A 12,275-nucleotide genomic window follows, 5' to 3' on the forward strand; every position below is an offset into this window, starting at 1 on the left:
AAGACTCAGCACATCACTTCTGAAAGGTTGCCGACCCCTGATTTAAGACATTCCATCTGCTTTCCATGCTTCCTCTGGTATTGCTGCTAGCTGTTAAGTTAAAGGTACCATTTCCCTCAGGTTAAAAAGGTGAGAAGTTGGGACTTGTCCTATGTTATTCCATTAAGTGGCTTTCGTGTGTGTGAATAATACAAGTTTCTATGTGCTATTGGGGTTTGCATTTTCATGGTTAAAATGCTACAGGCTTCCAATATTGCCTAAAGCATGGCCACCGTAGAATACATGTTCATTTGGAAAATGAAATGGACTATACCATCAAGTTTTTAAGTTTTAGTCACTGGACTGCTCTTTCCTTCCACCCCCCAGAAAATGAAGCTGATAACTTTCATGACATCCCTCAGGTGACAAGATCATATTATTAGGGAGGGGAAACAAAGAAGTCCAATTGCGTGTATAAAGATTAATCACTAGGCCTCAGGTCTTTCTTCGCAAACTGCTGTGATCTCAGAAAATACTATATTCTTATCCTGAAGTCCACTAGAGGGTGAAAAAGGACTGTGATATTTCAATAAAAAAGTTAAGTGGGTGTAAAAATATCTATAGATGAAGGATCTTCCATGGACAAATGCTAGCCTGCTAAATGCAGCTTTGTGTATCCAAACACATGCAATTATGTGTATAGAGTTTAAAAAATTGTAACAATCTTTCATACAGATTATATCTTAAAAACAGGGCTCTCCAACAGCTGACACTAACTAAAAGGATCACTCTTTGAAACATCCAGAAAGAGTTTAGAGGTATATATAAGAGCAAAGATAATCATAAACTACACTTCAGTGTCAACAATATGACACCAAATTTCAGCAAATCTGCCTTAAATGAGCCATTTATCTGGGGAGCTAGAGCGAAACAGCCAATCCATCCTGAACTAACTTATCCAGAGAGCGGATTGAAATGTCCTTCCCTAGCCATGTTGCTTTTACTGTCAATAAAGGTGGAGACTAGGTCAATATTTAACAATTTTGCCTTCAGGTTTTCCTGAAAGATCAAAGATGGTCTAAATTCTTCTACTTCTGCCATGTCTACACTAGCCAGGAAAGGCAAACTTCATTCTCACCATTTAGCAAGAATTGTACGAGGTGCTACCATGTTTTTCCTACTCCATGTAGGAGGGACATAAATGTGAAAGTTGTTTCCTATTGAACTTGTATGTGCCTCACTCCTCCCCTATACACACAAACTATTGGCACAATGCTTATCTCCTGGGAATTTACCATCAATCCTAAATTTTAGGTACCTTATACTCAAATAAAATGTTTTTGCTTCCCAGCCATACTTGAGGTAGTCAACCAAAAAAAAAAAGGAAGAGACTTTAGATTTATAAATACATAAAAGATAAAAGATAACCAATCCTAAAGGTCTGGGTAACCTGCCACTGCTTAAAATAATGTGTGCCATATTATAAAAATACTACTACTACTAACAGCCCTTTATTATTCAGGAAGCTTTTTACAGTTTCACAGAATTCTTCCTAGCTTTTAAATCTATAGTCACATACATAGTCAAGAAAATAAGACAAAATTTAAATATCTGCCATTCTAAGAAGCTAGTCTCAAGATCTGGATGTTTTAAGTATCTTGTTTCTGAACTTCAGGACCTCCCAGGTTACTAAAACTGTCTTTGGTGAAATAGGAGTTGACCTTTCATTTACAAGCTGCCTGATAGCAAACTCTTGGATTAAAATTGCCTCTAACAGAGGCAGTTAATTCATACCTGGTCAGTGAACAGGACAGAGACCAGGTTCCATTACTGGCTCTGCCACTAATCTTTTTGTTATCTTGGGCAAGTCCCTTCACTTCTCCATTCCAGTATTTCCTTTCTCACCCTTTGTTTTGTCTATTCAAGCATGTCAGATCTTTGCGGGGCAAAGATGGTCCCTTCCTATATATTTGTTCAGTGCTATAATGAGGACTTCGCTTGCCCTCACAACAAATCAGCCAGAGACCACTTCTGAGTGCAGTCACCAGTGCTTTTTGTTTTTAGTGTCAGCTCCCACCACCTTCTACTTACAGTCTGCTCCAAACCAGCAACCTGGGGGACAGCTAGCTTCTCCAGCCAGCAGGGATACACAGCCTCTGACTCCTCCCTCTCCCATTCTCTTCCTCTCCCTCCCCACTCCCCTTCTCTTCCTTCCAGCCTTATATAGCCCCCCCCCCCCCTCGGCTAAAGAGGCCAACAGATGCTTCTCTTCTAGCAATTTGGCATGGCCTACTCTGCCAGCCCCAATTAATGCTTCTTAATTGGAGCTGGGCTAACAGGGGCCTGGCTCAGAACCTCCTGACCAGCACCCCATTGTTACAAGTGCCTAATAGAAAGAGGCTCTGATCTTTGACTATGGCCTCTGGGCACTACAGTAATACAAATAATTAACGAAGTAGCTATACTAAAAAAGACTTCCCCCTTGAGTCCTCTCAGGTGTTCAGAGAGTAGATGGTGGGTGTGGTAAATACTTGGAATGAGAGAGTATTGTTGGGTGATGGTGCTTTTGACAGGTTCAAATATCCACCTTGGCTAATCCCATTTCCCTTTTATAAGAGCATATGAAGAAAGTAAAATAAATCAGAGTGATGCCATATTAATTGGCTTTATTTAATTGCTTTCCTGTTTGATTATTCTTTAATTTTATTGTATTTTAAGTTACTGGGAAGCACCCTGAGCAACTCGGCTCAAGGTGCTTATAAAAATAAAAAACGATTATTATGCAGCAAATGTTGCTATGTCTCCAGATTCCAGTCTTTCCATGGCCACCAGAACAGATTAAAAAGACCATAATGTGACTTTACTGTTCTGTTGCACTGTAGTGGGGACCACAAAACTATCTGTCACGGGATACAAGAGAAATCCTCCTCTTTTCTATTGACTGTATCAACAGATTCTATGATGGAGCCCAACCTTTTATGAATCCACTCCAGGTGCCTTTGGATTCCTCATTCTGCTCCCACACTTCCAGGAGATGAGGCCTTTCCCTTCAACATTCCTCAGCTCCTGTTGTGCTGGAACACTCAAAACAGCTGAAGAATTCTGGCAAACCCTCCAACAGCAGCCTACAAAAGACAGACTAGGAAAATGCGAGCATGAAGTTCCCAAGAACACACACACGCCTCACAGTTCACACACGCATCCTTCTCCCCATCCTCTCTTTTTCCTTCCTTTTTGAACAGACTAGAAATCAGTGAGGACGGTAGTGAGCTCATAGAAACCCAAAGAATCTGTAGTAATACTTCGTCTTAACCAACAAATTAATAACATTCTGATAAGCAAAAGTATTTAATACAAGTCACTTGCATAATACTTCTCCTCTTCAAAACCACTGAACTTGTGATTCATATTCTATTACTACATCATGTCATTCTGAAACAATGGTGGCTTCCCAGGATTCCTTTGATATTGGTCCAATAGGAAGGGAAGATAGTAGTGTTAATGCAGATTGTGGTATTTCTTCTCTTTATTCATTTAAAATTATTTTAAAGAATGTACACAACAAGCTTTGGTATTAAACTGGGGTAACCACAAACAAGCCATCTGTAGTGGCTTGTACGTCAAGTATGACTAGAGAATTAAATGTACACACTATCACCTGCCACTCAAAAGTCATAACCAAACTGATCCACAGACAAATACCAAATGTAGCTCAGCTGTCCTCCTTCTCTCTAACTCTGGCCGACAACTGTCATCGCAGAACCATAGTACCTTCACAGAGTAAATTTCTAAGTCCATCCCCTTCATAAGCGCAGGTAATTCCCTAGAGTTATTCTGAAACGCTAAATGTAGTCATATTCCAAATTCTATTCCTAGCTCCAACTCACTGGCCTTGGACAAGATAATTAACTCTTGTAGCCAAATTCTGTTCTTCATTACACCGGTTTAAATCCAGACTAACTCCTTTGTTTGTAACCTAGTTGCTCTGAATTTAAAATTGTGTAACTATTGTGCTACAGTGCTGAAAACTGTGGCTACACTAGGGAGATTTCCATGGATACAGCTTCATCAGTAGTTGAAATCCAAGAGCAGATGAGGCCTTAATTTACCCATCTGTTCAAACAAACAAAAAAATCCCACCACACACACACACACACACACCAGGGACAATGGCACTTAAGTTACCAGCCCTAAAGGGTGTGATGAAAGTTAATTAATATGTTTGTAAAGTGCTTTGAAGACAGAAAATGCTGTACAAAGATTAAATAAAAATATTTTTATAGCTTTCTTGTAGGCTAGCAACTGAATGCTCTAATTACATGGCCTTCAATCATTTTGGTATGGTTGATAACATGAAACATATGAACTTAATAAGGTGGACTTCCAATGCTCAAATTCTTTTTTGCCCCTAATTTACCTGACTTTGCAGTGGCTCTCACACGCTGTACAGCTTTAAGCTAGCTTTTCTCTCAAGGTCTGCTGTGAAGCAGGACTGTATCAGCTCAGATACTATGGTGCGGGAGGGGAAACATGAGCACATACACAAGCAGAGACAGACAGGCAGAGAGCTGACTGAAAGTTTTATCACTCAGAAAAAAGTTCTTCCACTTATTGTTTTCTTATCCCCTTAGTTTGTCTTGGACAAAGGTCCTCTAATTTGATTGTTGTTCTCTTTGATTTCTTATTCCTGCTTTATCTAATTCTTTGGTTTAACTCCCCATACAGACCTAAACCAACTGATTACAGTTGCTATCTCTTCAGGGAATTCTGCAACAACAGGTAGCAGACAGGTTTAAAGTGACTATTATTAAGCGTTTTTAATGGGAGTCTCTCACATTCCAAGTGTTGCTGCTGCGATTTACCATTGGGAAAGAATTTATTCTAAATTAGCTTCTAATCCCCATCCATTTTGTCTGTCATGACCAGCAATACCGGAAGTTCTATCAATTAATCCTTTTGCTAACGTGATAAAATTCAATCGTTTTGCAAAGTATTGCCAGTTCATATTCACATATATGTATATAATATATAATGTCATTAATTCCATAACCCAGTTTACTTTAATAACCAGAAATTAAGAGGTAACTACCGGCCATAGTAATCTCACATTGCTTTGCTTCCTTATTTAAGATGCAATACCTATTATAGTATAAATAATAGAGGAGCAGGGATCTTAGCTGATATTCATTCATTTTATTATCTTAGGGAATGCAGAGATTGCATGACGACTCTGGTTACTGATCAATCTCTCCAAACTAACTTCTATCTCCCTCAAATCACAAACTACCTTGTTTGATATGGAACTTTGTGTGTGTGCTTCAGACGACATTGCCAAAAATAGAGGATTTACACAAGGCTGATAAAAGATCAAAGAAGTGTAACTGTGCAACATCAGAACCTCTCTCTCAAAAAAGAGAAGGGACAGAGCAAAAAATGAACCAATCCCCTTGAGTTCACAGATGGAAGTCTTTCTCCCTCTGGGTTGCTTTATTGGGGGGACAAATCTGCTGGAGGGGGAGGACACGCCAGAACATATCCAGATGTTCACAAATATTCACAATGTGGTTCTAATTTGCTTCAGAACACACTCTCGATTAGGATCCATACATTTCTTGGGTGACCCACAAGGCTGATACTGGTGCTACAGCTACAGATTTTTAGTACCGTCCTGGACATTTATCTCAAACATCATCTTTATTATTCCTCAAGGATCAGAGGCTTGCTAATTTATTCAAAAGCTCAAGAAAAACAGAAGCAAGTGCATGACTGGGCTGACTTTTTGAATCTCTATTGTAGGTCAGATTCAGCATATGTGGATACACTGACTGAAGTGTTTGAGCAACAATTCCTGGGGTGAAACATGGAGTCTGCTAGCACAGTTGTATTTAACTTTTAAAAAAAAAACAACAAAAAAACCCCCACATTGTTACAAAGGAAGGGAACAGCATGGAAGTGCTGGCGAGGGATTACATTTTCCTAGGAGATTCCATTCTTTGTTTTAGCACCTCCTTCACAGACCAGATTCTGATACTCTTCCTCTAGTATAGCAGCACTCTGTTCAACTAAGATATCAGACTTTGGCCCAAACTGAATTCAAAACCACTAAAGAAATCTCAGATACTGAACCATAAAATGTAAATTTTAAGTAAATACTGGCTGCCATTTTATTAGACCCTACTCTTCCATGTAGCCACTTTATAAATGCAACCACTGTATCTAGCAAGTCATCGGTACTAACCCATCTTTTCCTGCAGCTGGGGCCACCTACTCACAAGCGGTAGCTATCTGAAAAACACTGGTACATTGCACAGTGTTCTGAGATGCTAATGAGTAACTCCACAGCATTCTGGAAGCTCTCTCCCTCTCTCTGTGGCGCCTGCTTACACTTGCTATCTTTCTCAGATTAGTGTCAATCGGATTGGCATTTTGGAATTCTTCTAATCATATGCAAAGAGAAATGAACACAGCTGCATACCACAAAAAGTGTGCTTGTTTTAGGTTTGAACGGTTATTTTAAAGAGATCTTCCTGTCTGCTTGTTTATTTTGTTGTTGTTTTTTGTTTTTACAAAAAGTGGCTTTACGCCCTGTAATGAAATTTACCTACCAATTTCACATTGAGTAACATTATAGCTTCCTTTTCTTCTACATTGTATCTTCTACAATGAGAGAGGAAAAAACCATAGAAAGAATTGAAGTCACTCAAAGTTTTTTCTCTGTCCAATCCTCAGGTTCTGATTAAATTAGATCACAGAGCTAATAAAAATCCAGTTTGCTGGTGCCAGCAGACACGCATCCTTTCTAGGACCAAGCAGCACAGTGAGAACAAATTCAATTTATTTTGGTTCAAAGTAAAAGTCCTCCTGAATTTAAAAAAAAACAAGAAAATCACTGCAAGATTGAAACTTGAAGACAAACAGGCCTACATGTCTAGATGGATTCTATTACCATAATTACTAAATAATCTGATAAATGTGAGCTACCTATTTTATACCACATATTAAACAAAACAGGGGGGGGGGGCAGGGAGGGAAGAGATCTGAGTAAAGTGGAATTAAGACTGTAAGTACCTACCAGTCACTAAAGAGAACCATCCCTTTTGAAAATGTGGGGTTGTCAAAAAAAAAAAAAAAAAAAAAAAAAAAGCAAATACCAGAAAGCCTTGAAATGCCAAACTGAGGTTACACTTAACCCCCCTGCAAATATAAATGTATGGAACTGTGCAGTTAAAGTCCCCAAAATAACCATTACTCCACATCTGCTAACTTTTCAGCCTGTACAGCCATCTCATTTTGCCTGTAAAATAAATGTGTTTTGCTTAAGGGGGTTTAATAGGATTCTAAAAATTTATCAGGTGTGGTGCTAGCATAGAGAAAGTGCAGGTGTTTTTACCACCCTTTTATCTTAGGCTCTGATTCAGCACGGTTCTTAAATACACGCCTTGCTTTATTCCCATGCTTAAAGTCAGGCAAGTGCTTAATGTTGAATCAGGGCCCAAGAGCAGTCAGATGACAATGCTTGGCTCCCTGTCTCAACTACAACTTCTATTGTTCCTCCTACTGGTGAAGAAAAATGCTCATGAATTTTACTAGTGTAGATAAAGCCTAAGAAGTTGTGTGCCTGAGGCTGCCAATATATTAAATCCACATTACATCCATCATACACAGGCACAAACCATTTTTAACTACTATGGAGAAAAGAAATTCTTTAGAAGTTCAGGTGTTCCACTATTTCTGCTTCATGTGTGTGTCTCTGACTAATGAGGCTTGTAAACTCTCCACAACTATGAAGGTTTTATCTGTGTGTTCTGTACGGAGTTAGTCTTCTGTTCTCTACATTTTTTTAAACAAACCCAAATGTTGTTTATATTTTGTGGAGCCCAGTGCAGGCAACAAGACAAAACAAAATAGTGAATCCTGTTCCAGTGAGACGAAGGCATCCCAACAGCACTAACCAAAGAAAAAAGATAAAAACCACATGAAGATAATACTGAATTTGCAGAGCAGAGATTACCAGTTTTGTGGTAGGAAACAACCATCAACTTTAGGAGACACTGAATTTAATATATGTGAACAGCAGAAAGAAACAGAATTGGGAATAATGCAGTAGGCACTTTAACACGCACAGTTCCCTTAACACATCAATTGTGGCCTACAACATGCATGGCTATTCTAATCTGGGTCTCTCTTGTGCAAAGACTAGCTCAATTAACCTCATCAACAACCGGTATGGTATTTCTGTGATATGGCCAAACAGTCACTAGAGAGTGGATGACCTCATTTCCCATGTGATCTAAATACATCTCTCCAGATGTGAAAGGCTAATGAATTGACCTATTTGTGCCATCTTCCCCCACTTTTCCTTGCTGCACACAGAATTTGTGAACAAATAATTGGTTGCCCAGCACCTTTCAGAACTATGCACATAGTCACAGTGGCATCCAAAGATTACATACACTAAGTGTGCTGGTGGCGAGAAAAGGTTTTGTTTTTGTTTTGTGTTCATTTGCATTTTCTGACATTATACGTGTGTGTGTGTGTGTGTATATAAATACTCACACTTTAGGAACATAAGGGATTAGAAGGGTGGATTTACAATGTATATATTAAAAGATACTGGATGGTCTCTTCTTTCCATACGAAAATATTTATAAGATATTATTAAAAAGGAAAAACAAAAGTGACATATCTCTGTTCCTTATTTATTGCTTCTCATTGACGTCCATCTTTAATTTGAGCGGCTTACAAATCCAAACATTTTTATCATTTGCCAGTGACAAACACAAACTCAATCTGAATCTCAAGCTGTATTTTCTTTGCCTTACAGATCATCAGCCACAATAGAGATCTTGGAATCAGAACTTGGCTGGTGATTGTCAGTGATGGATGAGACAACACAATGCAGTATGCTCTTTCACAGCTATATCATTTCTGCGGTGCCCTGTTGACAGCACTACAAACTTGTTTATGCCAGGAAACTGAGCAGATACATCTTCAAAGACTCACAGGAAGCAGATATGAGCAGTAACAAGGTGCCATTTTCACAGAGTCACTTTTCTGGCCATTTTAACAGATGTCCAGTTCAATATTACCCGTGATCCATCCCTTTTAGGCTTGAAAAGCCACTATCTATTCTGACTGCAGTTCTCCCCAGCCAAGGAAACACATGGTGTGCAGGAACAGGCCAAATGTTTGCAATTTGAAAATTTACAAATGAAAATGTTTGCAAATGTGGCTAACTCCCTTGCTGTTCACAAACACTAACGCCCCCAAACCCAGCATATTCACCATTATAAAACCAAAGGCAAAAATCCAAATGAAAATACAGTTATTGTGCTTAGGGACCAATTAAAAAGTCTTGATAACATGACAGTTTGGAACCATAATCCTTGTTCATAGAACTCTGCTTTCCATCCATCTGCAGCCACCATCCATCTGCTGCCCCCGCTCTGTTGATGCAAGATATACTGTTCTCCAGAACAATTTCACTGAGTGTGTTTTGTTTCAACCTGGAGCAGGACACCCAGACCAAAATGGACATGGTCTGATAGGCATGGTTTAGAGCTGATTACAGAGAAAAATTTAGAACTAAGATATCAAAACTTTCTCCCCAGAAAATTAAAACTCTCAGTATCTAGGGCAGCACCAGTAAAGAGTCCATCCTTTTGAATTTCTTCCCTTCAGTGACTGGACTCCAAAGGACAATGACTTTCATCTGAACAAGTCACTAAGATCTATATATAACTAACAAAACTGTGCCAATCACTGCCATCTTCATTTACCTGTATGTTTGATCTCCATCCTCACCCTTTGTCTTTTAGATGCAAGATCACTGCGACAGATTATCTGCATTTATAAAACACCGAGCACAGTGAGGTCCCAGCCCTGATAAGAGCCCTTGGGTGCTTCTGGAACACACATTATTAACAAGAACTTACATTAAGCTTGGCCTACACAGGTTATGACATGTGCAACCCTCTACTTAATAATAATACCTTTTGTAGTACAGAAGCAGGCTAAAACAGCCCCAAAAGAAAATTCAACAGCAAGCTGTGGTTAAAATCGCAGCCAAAAATGAATGGGACAATATTTCTCCTATTTTCTGGGTGGTCCTCAAACTGCTATCATCTGCTCTTCAATTTAAATCAACTCCCAGTGAAAGCAGAGTTGTAGATAGTAATATTAATCTATTAAATCAACAACGTATTACTGACGACAGGTCCATCACCTGCTCCTCTTGCACCTTCCAAGTAAAGTTTGCAATAACAAAATTTTTGCTGCTGTCAGCACTGCTGGGACAACATAGCTGTGGAAGAGTGCATCATCAACAGAAGGGCTAGCTGATGTCCCAAACACTTTATCATTGTACTGAGAATGGATGTAACAACATTAATTTGATTTTCAACCACAAGGCTCTCTCTACCTAGCTCGTAGGGCTGGCAGTTCAAAAAAATTATCTTCTTGATTTAGAAACTGAGCACATTTGATGCAGAAGCCACTGAAAAAATATACGCAAAGATGCCATTTTCATACAGCCACTTTTCAAACTAACATCCCTTTGAAAGCAGTAGCCGGTGAAATCACTCACAGATCTGACTTGCATTAGCTCATATCTTTTTAACCCACCATGAAGTTCTGCATCTTTGATGTGAGCTAATTAAGCTCATATGGCTTTCCCGACTGCATTGTGTAGCTCTGGAATGAAGAGAGTCAAATTAGGCCCATCTGTCTAAATGGAAGGGAGTTCTCTCCAGTTGTAACGCAATGCTTCGTTACCCAGCACAGAAGCTGCCTTCCAAAATTCCTGAGCGCCAGGAAGGAGATTTTATAACTGCCAAAGCTTATCTGGAATAGTCACTATATACAGTTTGGAAGACAGCATGGTATCTCGGGATTAGATTGAACCACTAAACTGTTCCAGTCACTTATTCATGCAGAAGGCTCAGCTGTCTGCACACTGTGGAATGTTCCATACGGAACCCCCTGCAATAGAGTTGCATGCAAATCTTAAACATTCAAAACTACAGCATGAAAGCTTTTTCTTCACAGTGTTTAATTTGTTACAGTATGGTAATCCTACTAAAAATGAAATATTGTTTCCATTTAAAAATATAAATCAAGAGGGATTAACTAATTTTCAATTGCGCACAGGAGATTATTTTCTTACAGCCTGATTCTGAAGCTCTTCCATTTGCACAACTCCCACTGAAGTCAATGAAGAGTTTTTTATGTCCAGGGCTGCTGGACTCAAAGAAAGAAAGCAGCTATGTGGTCCATCTGATAAACCACAACTGCTGCAGCAATAGAAAGTCACTAATTGCTCCCAGAGTCATTTGGCTGTGTACGCTACGGATCAGGTGGGGGGGGGAGGGCAAGGCGAGTAAGGGAAAGATGGGAGTATTCTGCTTCTCTATGCTATTAAAACAGTAAATCCATGAATCCAAAAGTCTACAAACCAAACTGAGGAGGCTCACAAGCCTCCTCTGCATGTTACACCTTTCACAATATTGGATGTATCTGAAGTGGTGAACGGAGGAGGAGGAGTGCTTGCAGTGAAAATACAGGAGTGAGAGTCAAGTGACCGAGTCTATTCTTGGCTTTGCCACAGACTTGTGAATCAATAGGAAAGTCATCTGTGCCTCAGTTTACCTGTATAAACTAGGGATGCTCCACCTCATAGTTGTTCTGTTTGAAAGGCCCTTTGAGATCTCTGGGTAGATGGCACTACAGAGGTGTAAAGTATTAATGTGACAGCATATACTCCTATGTCTTTGATATGTACTATAACATGTCACAGCTCTTATGAACTAACAGTGATTGCCTTCACTGTTCATGGTATGCAAGCTCTGTGTTTTTGCTAACTACTTTGGTTTATTGGCTCCTACATTTAGTACTCAAACATTATCATCATGACAAAATTAAAAAAGCCAAGGTCCAAGGTTAGGAAATATTACTGAAGTAATCCCAACATTCTGTGAAATTTTAAGACCTGAACATGTTTCTATACATTACAAGGATTCTTACAGATACTCTGAAAACTAATACAAAATTTTATAATGAAAAAAGTATTGCAAGTAATAATATTTAGTGTACATCCTACATAGATATTTGTTCAGCAATCAGGCTAACTAATGTAAACAAAAGAAAAGAGTATCAGAGGGGTAGCCGTGTTAGTCTGGATCTGTAAAAGTAGCAAAGAGTCCTGTGGCACCTTACAGACTAACAGACGTATTGGAGCATGAGCTTTCTGACGAAAGCATGCATCCAACGAAGTGGGTATTCACGCACGAAAGCTCATG

The 12,275-nt window shown here is 39.2% G+C and overlaps 1 protein-coding gene across 1 annotated transcript in view; it reads right to left on the reverse strand.

Moving 5' to 3' along the window:
• The window catches only part of SASH1 (SAM and SH3 domain containing 1), a 179,742-nt gene that overhangs the window by 131,700 nt on the left and 35,767 nt on the right, over window positions 1–12,275 (reverse strand). The gene's annotated exons all lie outside the window — the stretch shown is intronic.

The sequence above is a fragment of the Gopherus flavomarginatus genome, chromosome 4, assembly GCF_025201925.1.
Source record: "Gopherus flavomarginatus isolate rGopFla2 chromosome 4, rGopFla2.mat.asm, whole genome shotgun sequence".
In the NCBI taxonomy this organism is placed as follows: domain Eukaryota; kingdom Metazoa; phylum Chordata; order Testudines; family Testudinidae; genus Gopherus; species Gopherus flavomarginatus.